This window comes from Rhinoderma darwinii, unplaced genomic scaffold, assembly GCF_050947455.1.
Source record: "Rhinoderma darwinii isolate aRhiDar2 unplaced genomic scaffold, aRhiDar2.hap1 Scaffold_1856, whole genome shotgun sequence".
NCBI classification, from domain to species: Eukaryota; Metazoa; Chordata; class Amphibia; order Anura; family Rhinodermatidae; genus Rhinoderma; species Rhinoderma darwinii.
Window position 1 is genome coordinate 3,998 of NW_027462230.1, and position 18,838 is coordinate 22,835.

At 30.4% G+C, this 18,838-nt stretch overlaps 1 non-coding gene across 1 annotated transcript; it reads left to right on the forward strand.

Annotated features, from left to right (window-relative positions):
• The first annotated feature begins 6,611 nt into the window (after positions 1-6,611).
• Positions 6,612-7,544, forward strand: LOC142700360 (18S ribosomal RNA). The gene has a single exon (XR_012866499.1). It is a non-coding gene; the product is annotated as an 18S ribosomal RNA (ribosomal RNA).
• The last annotated feature ends 11,294 nt before the right edge of the window (positions 7,545-18,838 follow it).

Here is an 18,838-nt window from a genome sequence, read left to right on the forward strand (position 1 = left end):
GTATGTATAACATGTGTATGTATAACATGTGTATGTATAACATGTGTATGTATAACATGTGTATGTATAACATGTGTATATATAACATGTATATGTGTATATATAACATGTATATGTGTATATATAACATGTATATGTGTATATATAACATGTATATGTGTATATATAACATGTATATGTGTATATATAACATGTATATGTGTATATATAACATGTATATGTGTATATATAACATGTATATGTGTATATATAACATGTATATATATAACATGTATGTATATATATAACATGTATGTATATATATAACATGTATGTATATATATACATGTATGTATATATATAACATGTATGTATATATAACATGTATGTATATATAACATGTATGTATATATAACATGTATGTATATATAACATGTATGTATATATAACATGTATGTATATATAACATGTATGTATATATAACATGTATGTATATATAACATGTATGTATATATAACATGTATGTATATATAACATGTATGTATATATAACATGTATGTATATATAACATGTGTGTGTATATATAACATGTATGTGTATATATAACATGTATGTGTATATATAACATGTATGTGTATATATAACATGTATGTGTATATAACATGTATGTGTATATAACATGTATGTGTATATAACATGTATATGTGTATATATAACATGTATGTGTATATAACATGTATATGTGTATATATAACATGTATATGTGTATATATAACATGTATATGTGTATATATAACATGTATATGTGTATATATAACATGTATATGTGTATATATAACATGTATATGTGTATATATAACATGTATATGTGTATATATAACATGTATATGTGTATATATAACATGTATATGTGTATATATAACATGTATATGTGTATATATAACATGTATATGTGTATATATAACATGTATATGTGTATATATAACATGTATATGTGTATATATAACATGTATATGTGTATATATAACATGTATATGTGTATATATAACATGTATGTGTATATATAACATGTATGTATATATATAACATGTATGTATATATAACATGTATGTATATATAACATGTATGTATATATAACATGTATGTATATATAACATGTATGTATATATAACATGTATGTATATATAACATGTATGTATATATAACATGTATGTATATATAACATGTATGTATATATAACATGTATGTATATATAACATGTATGTATATATAACATGTATGTATATATAACATGTATGTATATATAACATGTATGTATATATAACATGTATGTATATATAACATGTATGTATATATAACATGTATGTATATATAACATGTGTGTATATATAACATGTATGTGTATATAACATGTGTGTATATATAACATGTATGTGTATATATAACATGTATGTGTATATATAACATGTATGTGTATATATAACATGTATGTGTATATATAACATGTATGTGTATATAACATGTATGTGTATATAACATGTATATGTGTATATATAACATGTATGTGTATATAACATGTATATGTGTATATATAACATGTATGTGTATATAACATGTATATGTGTATATATAACATGTATGTGTATATAACATGTATATGTGTATATATAACATGTATATGTGTATATATAACATGTATATGTGTATATATAACATGTATATGTGTATATATAACATGTATATGTGTATATATAACATGTATATGTGTATATATAACATGTATATGTGTATATATAACATGTATATGTGTATATATAACATGTATATGTGTATATATAACATGTATATGTGTATATATAACATGTATATGTGTATATATAACATGTATATGTGTATATATAACATGTATATGTGTATATATAACATGTATATGTGTATATATAACATGTATGTGTATATAACATGTATATGTGTATATATAACATGTATATGTGTATATATAACATGTATATGTGTATATATAACATGTATATGTGTATATATAACATGTATATGTGTATATATAACATGTATATGTGTATATATAACATGTATATGTGTATATATAACATGTATATGTGTATATATAACATGTATATGTGTATATATAACATGTATATGTGTATATATAACATGTATATGTGTATATATAACATGTATATGTGTATATATAACATGTATATGTGTATATATAACATGTATATATATAACATGTATATATATAACATGTATATATATAACATGTATATATATAACATGTATATATATAACATGTATATATATAACATGTATATGTGTATATATATAACATGTATATATAACATGTATATGTGTATATATATAACATGTATATGTGTATATATAACATGTATATGTGTATATATATAACATGTATATGTGTATATATAACATGTATATGTGTATATATATAACATGTATATGTGTATATATATAACATGTATATGTGTATATATATAACATGTATATGTGTATATATATAACATGTATATGTGTATATATAACATGTATATGTGTATATATATAACATGTATATGTGTATATATAACATGTATATGTGTATATATATAACATGTATATGTGTATATATATAACATGTATATGTGTATATATATAACATGTATATGTGTATATATAACATGTATATGTGTATATATATAACATGTATATGTGTATATATAACATGTATATGTGTATATATATAACATGTATATGTGTATATATATAACATGTATATGTATATATAACATGTATATGTATATATAACATGTATATGTATATATAACATGTATATGTATATATAACATGTATATGTATATATAACATGTATATGTATATATAACATGTATATGTATATATAACATGTATATGTATATATAACATGTATATGTATATATAACATGTATATGTATATATAACATGTATATGTATATATAACATGTATATGTATATATAACATGTATATGTATATATAACATGTATATGTATATATAACATGTATATGTGTATATATAACATGTATATGTATATATAACATGTATATGTATATATAACATGTATATGTATATATAACATGTATATGTATATATAACATGTATATGTATATATAACATGTATATGTATATATAACATGTATATGTATATATAACATGTATATGTATATATAACATGTATATGTATATATAACATGTATATGTATATATAACATGTATATGTATATATAACATGTATATGTATATATAACATGTATATGTATATATAACATGTATATGTATATATAACATGTATATGTATATATAACATGTATATGTATATATAACATGTATATGTATATATAACATGTATATGTATATATAACATGTATATGTATATATAACATGTATATGTATATATAACATGTATATGTATATATAACATGTATATGTATATATAACATGTATATGTATATATAACATGTATATGTATATATAACATGTATATGTATATATAACATGTATATGTATATATAACATGTATATGTATATATAACATGTATATGTATATATAACATGTATATGTATATATAACATGTATATGTATATATAACATGTATATGTATATATAACATGTATATGTATATATAACATGTATATGTATATATAACATGTATATGTATATATAACATGTATATGTATATATAACATGTATATGTATATATAACATGTATATGTATATATAACATGTATATGTATATATAACATGTATATGTATATATAACATGTATATGTATATATAACATGTATATGTATATATAACATGTATATGTATATATAACATGTATATGTATATATAACATGTATATGTATATATAACATGTATATGTATATATAACATGTATATGTATATATAACATGTATATGTATATATAACATGTATATGTATATATAACATGTATATGTATATATAACATGTATATGTATATATAACATGTATATGTATATATAACATGTATATGTATATATAACATGTATATGTATATATAACATGTATATGTATATATAACATGTATATGTATATATAACATGTATATGTATATATAACATGTATATGTATATATAACATGTATATGTATATATAACATGTATATGTATATATAACATGTATATGTATATATAACATGTATATGTATATATAACATGTATATGTATATATAACATGTATATGTATATATAACATGTATATGTATATATAACATGTATATGTATATATAACATGTATATGTATATATAACATGTATATGTATATATAACATGTATATGTATATATAACATGTATATGTATATATAACATGTATATGTATATATAACATGTATATGTATATATAACATGTATATGTATATAACATGTATATGTATATAACATGTATATGTATATAACATGTATATGTATATAACATGTATATGTATATAACATGTATATGTATATAACATGTATATGTATATAACATGTATATGTATATAACATGTATATGTATATAACATGTATATGTATATAACATGTATATGTATATAACATGTATATGTATATAACATGTATATGTATATAACATGTATATGTATATAACATGTATATGTATATAACATGTATATGTATATAACATGTATATGTATATAACATGTATATGTATATAACATGTATATGTATATAACATGTATATGTATATAACATGTATATGTATATAACATGTATATGTATATAACATGTATATGTATATAACATGTATATATCATGTATATATCATGTATATATCATGTATATATCATGTATATATCATGTATATATCATGTATATATCATGTATATATCATGTATATATCATGTATATATCATGTATATATCATGTATATATCATGTATATATCATGTATATATCATGTATATATCATGTATATATCATGTATATATCATGTATATATCATGTATATATCATGTATATATCATGTATATATCATGTATATATCATGTATATATCATGTATATATCATGTATATATCATGTATATATCATGTATATATCATGTATATATCATGTATATATCATGTATATATCATGTATATATCATGTATATATCATGTATATATCATGTATATATCATGTATATATCATGTATATATCATGTATATATCATGTATATATCATGTATATATCATGTATATATCATGTATATATCATGTATATATCATGTATATATCATGTATATATCATGTATATATCATGTATATATCATGTATATATCATGTATATATCATGTATATATCATGTATATATCATGTATATATCATGTATATATCATGTATATATCATGTATATATCATGTATATATCATGTATATATCATGTATATATCATGTATATATCATGTATATATCATGTATATATCATGTATATATCATGTATATATCATGTATATATCATGTATATATCATGTATATATCATGTATATATCATGTATATATCATGTATATATCATGTATATATCATGTATATATCATGTATATATCATGTATATATCATGTATATATCATGTATATATCATGTATATATCATGTATATATCATGTATATATCATGTATATATCATGTATATATCATGTATATATCATGTATATATCATGTATATATCATGTATATATCATGTATATATCATGTATATATCATGTATATATCATGTATATATCATGTATATATCATGTATATATCATGTATATATCATGTATATATCATGTATATATCATGTATATATCATGTATATATCATGTATATATCATGTATATATCATGTATATATCATGTATATATCATGTATATATCATGTATATATCATGTATATATCATGTATATATCATGTATATATCATGTATATATCATGTATATATCATGTATATATCATGTATATATCATGTATATATCATGTATATATCATGTATATATCATGTATATATCATGTATATATCATGTATATATCATGTATATATCATGTATATATCATGTATATATCATGTATATATCATGTATATATCATGTATATATCATGTATATATCATGTATATATCATGTATATATCATGTATATATCATGTATATATCATGTATATATCATGTATATATCATGTATATATCATGTATATATCATGTATATATCATGTATATATCATGTATATATCATGTATATATCATGTATATATCATGTATATATCATGTATATATCATGTATATATCATGTATATATCATGTATATATCATGTATATATCATGTACTTATTAGCTTTTAAAGGAAAACAGTCTTCCTCTGGCTTTAGGGCCCAGCAACTCTTGGTGCAAACCCAAGTAAAAGCTGCTTCTGTAGCTTAATCCCAAAGCATTGGTCTTGTAAACCAAAGACTGAAGAGTAAATTCCTCCTGAAGCTCAAGATAGAGAGAATCTAACTCCCATAGCTAACCCCCAAAGCTAGCATTCTATTTAAATTATATCTTGTCTAAATAGCTTAAATAAAGCATAGCACTGAAAATGCTAAGATGGATCTTAAAAAATCCTTTAGACACAAAGGTTTGGTCCTAGCCTTGAAATCAGTTTTTACTTAATATATACATGCAAGTCTCCACACCCCTGTGAAAACGCCCTTAAATCCCCACTAGGGATAAGGAGCTGGTATCAGGCACAAACACACCCAAGACACCTAGCTATGCCACACCCACAAGGGCCCTCAGCAGTAATTAACATTGAGTATGAGCGAAAGCTTGACTCAGTCAAAGTAAAAAGAGCCGGCAAATCTGGTGCCAGCCGCCGCGGTTACACCACGTGGCTCAAATTGATTATTATCGGCGTAAAGCGTGATTAAAGTTTTAACAAATTAAAATTAAATTAAGATTAAGCTGTAACACGCTTGTTATTAAGAAATCCAAAACGAAAGTTATTTTAATTAACATAACTTGATCCCACGACAGCTAAGAAACAAACTAGGATTAGATACCCTACTATGCTTAGCCGTAAACTTTTAACTACACCACAAATCGCCCGGGAACTACGAGCAAAGCTTAAAACCCAAAGGACTTGACGGTACCCCATATCCACCTAGAGGAGCCTGTCCTACAACCGATAACCCCCGATTAACCTCACCATTTTTAGTTATTCAGCCTGTATACCTCCGTCGTCAGCTTACCCCGTGAGCGAAATATAGTGAGCTTAATGTCTTTACACCAATACGTCAGGTCAAGGTGCAGCAAATAAAATGGGAAGAGATGGGCTACACTTTCTAACATAGAAAATACGAAAGACTACATATGAAACCTAGTCAGAAGGCGGATTTAGCAGTAAAAAGATAACAGAGAGTTCTTTTTAATCTGGCACTGGGGTGTGTACACACCGCCCGTCACCCTCTTCTCAGCTAAACTATAGTTTTTAACAACTCTTACGCCACATAGAAGAGGTAAGTCGTAACATGGTAAGTATACCGGAAGGTGTGCTTGGAAACGAAGTGTAACTTAATGAAAGTATCCCGCTTACACCGAGAAATTATTTGTGAAAATCAAATCACCTCGAGCTAAAAATCTAGCCACACCCAATCAAATGACACTTAAAAATTCCGTTTATTTAATTAAAACATTTTAACAGTTTAGTAAAGGCGATTGAAAAATTCTTATGAGCTATATATAAAGTACCGCAAGGGAATAATGAAATAAAAATGAAATAGCTATTAAGCACAATAAAGTAAAGACTAACTCTTGTACCTTTTGCATCATGGTTTAACAAGTCTAATCAAGCAAAAAGATCTTAAGTTTGACCCCCCGAAACTAAGTGAGCTACTTCAAGGCAGCCCAAAGAGCAAACCCGTCTCTGTCGCAAAAGAGTGGGAAGACCTTCAAGTAGAGGTGATAGACCTAACGAACTTAGTGATAGCTGGTTGCTCAGGAAAAGGATTTTAGTCCCGCCTAAAAGTTTATTGTCACCTAAAAACTCAATATTAACTTTAGAGTAATTCAAATAAGGTACAGCCTATTTGAAACAGGATACAACCTTCACTAATGGGTAATTAAAATAATTTAATAACCAAGTAGGCCTAAAAGCAGCCACCTTTTTAATAGCGTCAAAGCTTAATTGTTTTATTATTAAATTTCTTCATCAAATATTAACCCTTTAATAGTACTGAGCACTTCTATATTTTTATAGAATTTTTTATGTTAAAACTAGTAACAAGAACAAGACCTTCTCTAACAATGCATATGTAAATCAGAAAGGACACACCACTGCTAATTAACATGCCTGAGTATAAAGTAGTAACCCAACAAGAAAATTCAACTAAATCTCATGTTAACCTAACACAAGAGCATTACAAGAAAGATTAAAAGAAAAAGAAGGAACTCGGCAAATATTAACCCCGCCTGTTTACCAAAAACATCGCCTCTTGACTAACATAAGAGGTCCAGCCTGCCCAGTGATATAATTCAACGGCCGCGGTATCCTAACCGTGCGAAGGTAGCGTAATCACTTGCCCTTTAAATAAGGGCTAGTATGAATGGCATCACGAAGGTTATACTGTCTCCTTTCTCTAATCAGTGAAACTAATCTCCCCGTGAAGAAGCGGGGATGAACTTATAAGACGAGAAGACCCTATGGAGCTTTAAACAAATAACAATTGCTATAAATATCCAAATTTCAGAATTATAAAATTTATTTTTAGCAATTTGATTACTAGTTTTAGGTTGGGGTGACCGCGGAGTAAAAATTAACCTCCACATTGAAAGAAATACTTTCTAAACAAAAAACTACAACTTTATGTATCAATAAATTGACATCAATTGACCCAATATTTTTGATCAACGAACCAAGTTACCCTAGGGATAACAGCGCAATCTACTTCAAGAGCCCATATCGACAAGTAGGTTTACGACCTCGATGTTGGATCAGGGTACCCCAGTGGTGCAGCCGCTACTAACGGTTCGTTTGTTCAACGATTAAAACCCTACGTGATCTGAGTTCAGACCGGAGAAATCCAGGTCAGTTTCTATCTATAAAGAGTTTATTCTAGTACGAAAGGACCGAAAAAACATGGCCTATGTTTAATACAAGCCATAATTTAATTTATGTTAAAAACTCAATAAATTATTAATCTAACATTTAACTTAAGATAAAAGTAGTTAGCGTAGCAAAATCTGGCATTGCAAAAGATCTAAACCCTTTCTATAGAGATTCAAATTCTCTCACTAACTTTGAACCTAATAAATGTAATTTTTCCACTATTTTATATTGCCCCCATTCTTTTGGCAGTTGCATTCTTTACCCTAATTGAACGAAAAGTTTTAGGGTATATGCAACACCGCAAAGGCCCTAATGTAGTAGGCCCCACGGGTCTTCTTCAACCTATTGCTGACGGGGTAAAACTTTTTATTAAAGAACCCATTCGACCCTCCACTTCATCTCAAACCCTTTTTTTATTAGCCCCCACCTTAGCTTTATCCCTAGCCATAATTATCTGAACCCCTATTCCCATGCCAATTTCTTTTTCAGATATAAATCTAAGCATCTTATTTATTTTAGCTCTGTCAAGCCTCACAGTTTATTCTATTTTAGGCTCCGGATGATCATCAAATTCCAAATATGCTTTAATCGGTGCACTACGAGCAGTTGCACAAACTATCTCGTATGAAGTCACATTAGCACTTATTCTTTTATGTGCAATTCTTTTAGCCAGCAACTTTACACTACAAAATCTTAATGTTGCCCAAGAATCCATTTGAATAATTTTTCCAATTTGGCCCCTAGCAATAATATGATTTATTTCAACTCTAGCTGAAACTAATCGAGCACCATTCGACTTAACCGAGGGGGAGTCTGAACTAGTTTCTGGGTTTAATGTAGAATATGCAGGCGGCCCATTTGCATTATTTTTTTTAGCAGAATATGCAAATATTTTAATAATAAATACTATCTCTTCTATTATTTTCTTGGGCTCCTCCACCCTTATTTTTTTAATTTCCACACTCTCTATTATAACTAAAGTTACTTTACTTTCAATAATGTTTTTGTGAGTTCGAGCCTCATATCCACGATTTCGCTATGATCAGCTAATACACCTTGTGTGAAAAAACTTTCTGCCCTTAACATTGGCACTAGTAATCATTGCCACCCCAATTTCAATATTTTTTACACCACCAATTATATAGAAATGTGTCTGAAAGATAAGAATCTCCTTGATAGGGAGAATAATAGGAGTTCAAACCTCCTCATTTCTTTAGAAAAATAGGAATTGAACCTATAACTGGGAGATCAAAACTCCCCATAATTCCATTTTACCACTTTCTAGTAAAGTCAGCTAAATAAGCTTTTGGGCCCATACCCCAAATATGTTGGTTAAACCCCCTCCTTTATTAATTAATCCATATGCCCTATCAACTATCTTTATAAGTCTATTTATTGGAACAATTTTAACTCTTTCAAGTCAACATTGAATGCTAGCCTGAATTGGACTAGAAATCAATACAATAGCAATTATTCCTCTAATAATAATTGTTCCTCACCCCCGAGCCACTGAAGCCGCAACAAAATACTTTCTTACACAAGCAACAGCATCAGCACTAATTTTATTTTCTAGCACAATAAATGCATGAATTACAGGAGAATGAACAATTAATTCTAATATTAATGATACTTTAGCTATTTTATTATCTATCGCCATTCTTATAAAACTCGGAGTCGCCCCATTTCACTTCTGATTACCAGAGGTCCTGCAAGGAATTTCACTTAAAACTGGACTTATTTTATCAACATGACAAAAATTAGCCCCTATAGCACTTCTAATTCAATTAGCACCTTTCATTAACCTTAACCTCATGCTGTTATTAGGCCTCTTATCAACAATGATTGGGGGCTGAGGCGGTATTAACCAAATACAAATTCGAAAAATTCTAGCATTCTCTTCAATTGCCCACTTAGGTTGAATAGTGGCAGTATTAAAAATCTCCCCTCAACTTTCCTTAACAAACTTTTACATCTATATTTTATTAACATCAACCCTCTTTTTAACTTTTTTATCATTAAACACAAAAAACATTTCTGAATTATCAACCTCTTGATCTAAAGCCCCCACCTTAACTGCCCTCTCCCTACTTTTGCTACTCTCACTAAGTGGTCTCCCCCCACTAACCGGGTTTATACCTAAATGATTTATTGCACAAGAAATAGTTAAACAAGATTTAACAGTATTCGCACTAATAATTTTATTATCAACACTCCTCAGTCTATTTTTTTACTTACGCTTAACTTACACTATATCTCTTACACTAGCCCCAAATACCTCCAATACCCCCTCTACTTGAATTTATAAACAAAAAAATATTATAGCAGCTCCAATTATTTTTTCCCTAATAATTCTCCCAATTTCCCCAATAATCATAATCCTTATTTAAGAAACTTAGGATAATCAAAACCAAGAGCCTTCAAAGCCCTTAATAGAAGTTAAAATCTTCTAGTTTCTGTAAGACTTGTAGAATATTAATCCACATCTTCTAAATGCAACTCAGACGCTTTAATTAAGCTAAAATCTTCTAGAATGACGGGCCTTGATCCCACAATACTTTTAGTTAACAGCTAAATACTCTATCCAGTGAGCTTCATTCTACTTCTCCCGGTTTTTAAAAACGGGAGAAGCCCCGGCAGAACTTCTTCTGCTTCTTGAGGTTTGCAACCTGACGTGTGACACCCCGGAGCCTGGTAAAGGAGGGATTTAAACCTTCATGCTCGGGGCTACAACCCGCCGCCTGTTTCGGCCACTTTACCTGTGATAATTACCCGTTGACTATTTTCAACTAATCATAAAGACATTGGAACCCTGTACCTAGTATTTGGGGCGTGAGCTGGTATGGTCGGGACCGCTTTAAGTCTTCTTATTCGAGCTGAACTAAGTCAACCCGGCTCCCTACTAGGTGATGATCAAATTTATAATGTTATTGTTACTGCCCACGCCTTTATTATAATTTTCTTTATAGTCATGCCCATCATAATCGGCGGCTTCGGTAACTGACTAGTACCCTTGATAATTGGAGCTCCAGATATAGCTTTCCCCCGTATAAATAATATGAGCTTTTGGCTCCTTCCCCCATCTTTCCTCCTTCTTTTAGCATCAGCTGGGGTCGAAGCTGGAGCAGGAACTGGTTGAACCGTTTATCCTCCATTAGCAGGCAACCTGGCCCATGCTGGGCCATCCGTAGACCTAACTATCTTCTCACTTCATTTAGCTGGTGTATCCTCAATTCTGGGCGCAATTAATTTTATCACAACTATCATTAATATAAAACCTCCATCAATAACTCAATACCAAACACCTCTATTTGTTTGGTCTGTGTTAATCACCGCAGTTCTTCTTTTATTATCACTACCAGTTTTAGCAGCCGGCATTACCATACTCCTGACAGACCGTAATCTTAATACAACATTTTTTGACCCCGCAGGTGGAGGCGACCCAGTTCTTTATCAACATCTATTCTGATTTTTTGGCCACCCAGAAGTCTATATTCTTATCCTCCCTGGCTTTGGAATTATTTCTCACGTAGTAGCTTATTATTCTAGCAAAAAGGAGCCTTTCGGGTATATAGGCATGGTTTGAGCTATAATATCAATTGGACTATTAGGCTTTATTGTGTGAGCTCACCATATGTTTACAACAGACTTAAATGTTGATACTCGAGCATATTTTACTTCCGCAACAATAATTATTGCTATTCCTACAGGAGTTAAAGTTTTTAGTTGACTGGCCACAATGCACGGCGGAATCATTAAATGAGACGCTGCCATATTGTGAGCCCTTGGGTTCATTTTTTTATTTACTGTAGGCGGACTTACAGGAATTGTACTAGCCAATTCTTCCTTGGACATTGTTCTTCATGATACTTATTATGTAGTTGCTCATTTTCACTATGTTTTATCTATAGGAGCAGTTTTTGCTATTATAGCCGGATTTGTTCACTGATTTCCTTTATTTACAGGATATACTCTTCACAACTCTTGAACTAAAATTCATTTTGGAGTAATATTTGCTGGAGTAAATTTAACCTTTTTTCCACAACATTTTCTTGGCCTAGCGGGGATGCCACGACGATATTCTGATTACCCTGACGCCTACACACTCTGAAATACAGTATCATCTATTGGTTCTCTAATTTCTTTAGTGGCTGTAATTATTATAATATTTATTATTTGAGAAGCCTTCTCATCAAAACGACTCTTTTCGTCTGTTGAAATAGCACCAACAAATGTAGAATGATTATATGGATATCCACCTCTTCACCACACATATGAAGAAGCCACTTTTTCTCAAATAAATAAAACAAGAAAGAAGGGAATTGAACCCCTATATTCTGGTTTCAAGCCAGACACATAACCACTCTGTCACTCTCTTTGAGGTATTAGTTAATTATAACATTACCTTGTCAAGGTAAAATAATGGGTTAAATCCCCATATACCTCTAATGGCCCACCCACTTCAACTAGGTTTTCAAGATGCATCTTCTCCTATTATGGAAGAACTTCTACACTTTCATGACCACGCACTAATAGCAGTATTTCTTATTAGTGCCTTAGTATTATATATTATTTCTACCTTAATGACTACTAAACTTTCAAACACTAACACAATTGATGCCCAAGAGATTGAGATAGTGTGGACTATTATACCTGCTATTATTTTAATTGTTATTGCACTACCATCGCTTCGTATTCTTTATTTAATAGACGAGATTAGCAACCCAGATATTACAATTAAAGCTATCGGACATCAATGATATTGAAGCTACGAATATTCCGACTTCACTAACTTAAACTTTGACTCTTATATAACCCCAACAAAAGATCTTTTGCCAGGTCAATTTCGTCTTCTAGAAGTTGATAACCGAATAACTATCCCCACAAGTATGGCAACCCGAGCCCTAATCACAGCAGAAGATGTACTTCACTCATGAGCAGTTCCATCTCTAGGAGTTAAAACTGACGCAATCCCAGGACGCCTAAACCAAACCTCATTTCTTGTATCTCGGCCCGGAGTTTTTTACGGACAGTGCTCAGAAATCTGTGGAGCAAACCATAGTTTTATACCTATTGTAGTAGAATCTTTACCTATTAAAGAGTTTCTGAGCTGATCTACTGCCTCAGTAAATACATCATTAAGAAGCTATATGACAGCGATAGCCTTTTAAGCTGTAGACAGGTGGCCGCAACCACCCTTAATGAATGCCCCAGCTAGACCCCTCCCCATGATTCTTAATCTTTTTTATATCATGACTAATTTTTCTTATTTTTATACCAGCAAAAACATCAAAATATTACTATTTAAATGATCCCTCCTCTAAAACTTACAGCGGCCTTAATAAATCATGATCTTGGCCATGACCTTAAATCTATTTAATCAATTTGCATCACCCACTCTTATAGGACTTCCATTAGTCTTTATTGCCCTCCTAATACCGTGACTTTTAATCCCAACCCCATGCAAACGATGAATGCCCAACCGCATTATAACGCTTAAGTCTTGATTTACAAAAACATTTTCTAAACAAATCTTTTCTCCCCTGAGCAATTCAGGCCACAAATGAGCCCTCCTATTAGCTTCCTTAATAATTTTCCTTCTTGGAATAAATATACTCGGACTCCTACCATACACATTTACACCAACCACTCAACTTTCATTAAACTTGGGCCTAGCTATTCCGTTATGACTAGCAACCATTGCAATTGGGTTTCGAAATCAATTTACTATATCTATCGGACACTTCCTTCCAGAAGGTACCCCAACACCACTAATTCCAATCTTAATTATTATTGAAACCATCAGCCTATTTATTCGCCCCTTAGCTCTTGGCGTTCGATTAACAGCAAACCTTACTGCAGGCCACTTATTAATTCAACTTATTTCTACAGCAACAATAGCTTTATTATTTACATCACCACTTGTTTCTACTCTTACATTTCTTACCCTTCTTTTACTCACTGCCTTAGAAATCGCTGTTGCAATAATCCAAGCTTATGTTTTTGTTTTATTATTAAGTCTTTATTTACAAGAAAATACTTATGGCACACCAAGCTCATGCTTTCCACATAGTCGACCCTAGTCCATGACCCCTAACAGGGGCCACAGCAGCATTCATGTTAACGACCGGCCTAGCTATATGATTCCACTTTAATACAATATGAATTATAAATATAGGTCTAATCCTAATGTTTATAACTATATATCAATGATGACGTGACATTATCCGCGAAGGAACTTTTCAAGGTCACCACACAGTACCTGTACAAAAAGGCCTACGCTACGGCATAATTCTATTTATTACCTCCGAAGTCTTTTTTTTCATTGGATTTTTTTGGGCTTTTTATAATGCTAGTCTGACCCCATCATTTGAAACAGGAGAATGTTGACCCCCGGCAGGTATTTTCCCATTAAATCCGTTTGAAGTCCCTTTACTCAATACCGCAGTTCTACTTGCATCAGGGGTGTCAGTTACATGGGCCCATCATAGTATTATGCAAGGTAATCGAAAACAATCTATTCAATCTTTATTCCTCACTATTATTCTTGGTTTATATTTTACAGTACTTCAAGCAATAGAATATTATGAGGCTCCATTTACTATTGCCGACGGAATTTATGGATCAACATTTTTTGTGGCAACAGGTTTTCACGGCCTTCACGTCATTATTGGTTCTTTATTTTTATTAACATGCCTCCTCCGTCAAGTTAAATTTCACTTTACAGCCCAACATCATTTTGGCTTTGAGGCCGCTGCATGATACTGACATTTTGTAGATGTTGTTTGATTATTCTTATATGTCTCAATTTACTGATGAGGCTCATGTTTTCTTAGTATAATAAGTACCTATGACTTCCAATCATTTAGCCCCAGTTAAACCCCGGGAGAAAATAATAACACTATTTATCTTAATTACAATTACACTAGCTATTTTTCTAGCCACAATAAGCTTCTGATTGCCAATTATAAGTCCCGACTCAGAAAAACTATCCCCCTATGAGTGCGGATTTGACCCCCTAGGTTCAGCACGATTACCTTTTTCCATACGTTTTTTTTTAATCGCAATCCTATTTCTTTTGTTTGATTTAGAAATTGCCCTTCTTCTTCCCACCCCTTGAGCAACTCAATTGTCCAACCCTGTAACAACAACCCTCTTTGCATCAATTATTCTTATCCTTCTCACCTTTGGCCTAATTTACGAATGAGTCCAAGGCGGTTTAGAGTGAGCCGAATGAGATATTAGTCTAAAAAGATAGCTGATTTCGACTCAGCAGATTATGGCTCAGCCCATAATATCTCTATAATAATACACGAATCTTGACTATTTTCAGCCACATTTTTTCTTGGCCTTATTGGTATCTCCTTCCATCGAACACACCTGTTGTCAACCCTTCTATGTTTAGAGAGCATAATGTTATCTATTTTTATTGGTCTGGGGCTGTGAAGCCTAAAATTATCTATAATACCCTCACTAATATACCCCCTTATTATGCTTACAATATCTGCGTGTGAAGCTGGCCTGGGATTAGCTTTAATAGTTGCTACGGCCCGCTCACACGGCACTGACAATCTTAATTTACTAAACCTTTTACAATGCTAATAATTGCAACCCCACTTTTTATTTTACTTATTTCAACATGACTAACCCCTCATAAGCGGTTGTGAGAAGTTATCTCAGCCCAGTCTTTAGCAATTGCCATTTTAGCTACCTCATGATTTTGTACTAAAGGAACATCAACTTTAAATTCTTATTTTATTATTGACGAAATCTCTTCCCCCCTTCTAGTATTAACATGCTGACTTACAGCCCCAACACTCATTGCAAGTCAAAGCAAACTTATTAAAGAGCCAATTTCCCGCCAACGAGCCTTTATTTTTACTATTATTATACTTCAAACTACTACTCTACTAGCATTTATAGTAGATAACATAATATTATTTTTTATTATATTTGAATCAACTATGATTCCTACACTTATTATTATTACGCGATGAGGCGCCCAAAAAGAACGCATGCTAGCCGGAACTTATCTTTTATTTTATACGTTATTTGGTTCAATAGCCCTTCTAACTGCACTTTTATTTTTCTACGAAAATTTTGGCACACTTTCAGTGTCTCTTATTAAAGAGAGCCCAATTGAATATTATTCACCAACTAATGCCCTAGCATGATGAGCTGCCTGCTTTCTAGCCTTTTTGGTTAAAATGCCTCTCTACGGAGTACACCTTTGACTGCCAAAAGCCCACGTAGAAGCCCCAATTGCAGGCTCAATAATCTTGGCCGGCACTCTTCTTAAACTTGGGGGGTACGGAATTCTACGAATTACAGTCCTAATAAACGACTCATTTACCTCAATGGCCGCCCCATTGATCGTCTTCTCTCTTCTAGGGGTCTTACTCTCAGCAGCCTTATGTACCCGACAAACAGACTTAAAATCCCTAATTGCTTTCTCCTCTGTAAGCCACATGGGATTAGTCATCGCAGCATCAATAGTGAAGACAGACTGGAGCATCGCTGGTGCAATAATTTTAATAATTTCTCACGGACTTATTTCATCCGCCCTATTTTGTTTAGCAAACACCTCTTATGAACGTACTAATACCCGCACCTTAATATTATTACAAGGCACCCAAATTATTTTCCCATTGGCCGCAGCATGATGACTCATAGCAACTCTTTTAAACATAGCCCTTCCCCCCTCACCAAATTTTATTGGAGAAATTTCTATTTTAACATCTCTATTTCAATGATCAAATTTTACTTTAGTTATTACCGGACTTAGTATTATTTTTACCACATCATATTCCCTCTATCTATTTTGATCTTCCCAGCGAGAACAAATTCCATCACACATTAAATTAATAATACCAACTCAATCTCGAGAACATATTTTATTTGCCCTCCACATTATTCCTGCCTTACTACTATCATTAAATCCCGGTCTATTATTCTAGTGAATATAGTTTATAAAAATTTTAGTTTGTGATTCTAAAGATGGGGAATAATCCTCCCCTGTTCACCGAATTTGATAGGATAAACAAAAACTGCTAACTATTTGTTTCTGTAGTTCGACTCTATAGCAAACTCAATGCCTTTATTCTAAATAATCTTTAATAAAAGCTATGAATCTCCCAACAGCTGCACTTTCATGCTATTTCTTAAGTATACTGACTATTATAATTCCCCTAATTAACCCTAGTTCAATAAATTTTCACTTTAAAACAAAAACTGCAATTAAAACAGCTTTTTTTATTTCTATTGTGCCTTTATTTTTCTTTATTAATGATAACTCACAATCAACAACTGTTACCTGAAAATGATTTAATATTCTTGCCACCCCCTTAGATATTACTATTCAACTTGATCAGTATTCCATTATTTTTATTCCTGTCGCCTTAATGGTTACTTGAAGCATTATCGAATATTCTCTTTGGTATATAAATAATGATTTTAAAATTCAACTTTTTTTTAAATACCTTCTTATTTTTCTCTTGGCAATAATACTCCTTGTGTCAGCAGGAAACTTTCTTATATTATTTGTCGGCTGAGAAGGTGTAGGTATTATATCCTATTTACTAATTGGATGATACTTTACACGTAGTAATGCCGGAGCAGCTGCCCTTCAAGCTGTTTTGTATAATCGAATTGGCGATATCGGTTTCTTATTTTCTATGTTTTGATTAATTTCCTCATACAACTCAATTGACTTAAATTTTGTCTTTTCCATAAATAATTCTACCCCCCTTATTATTG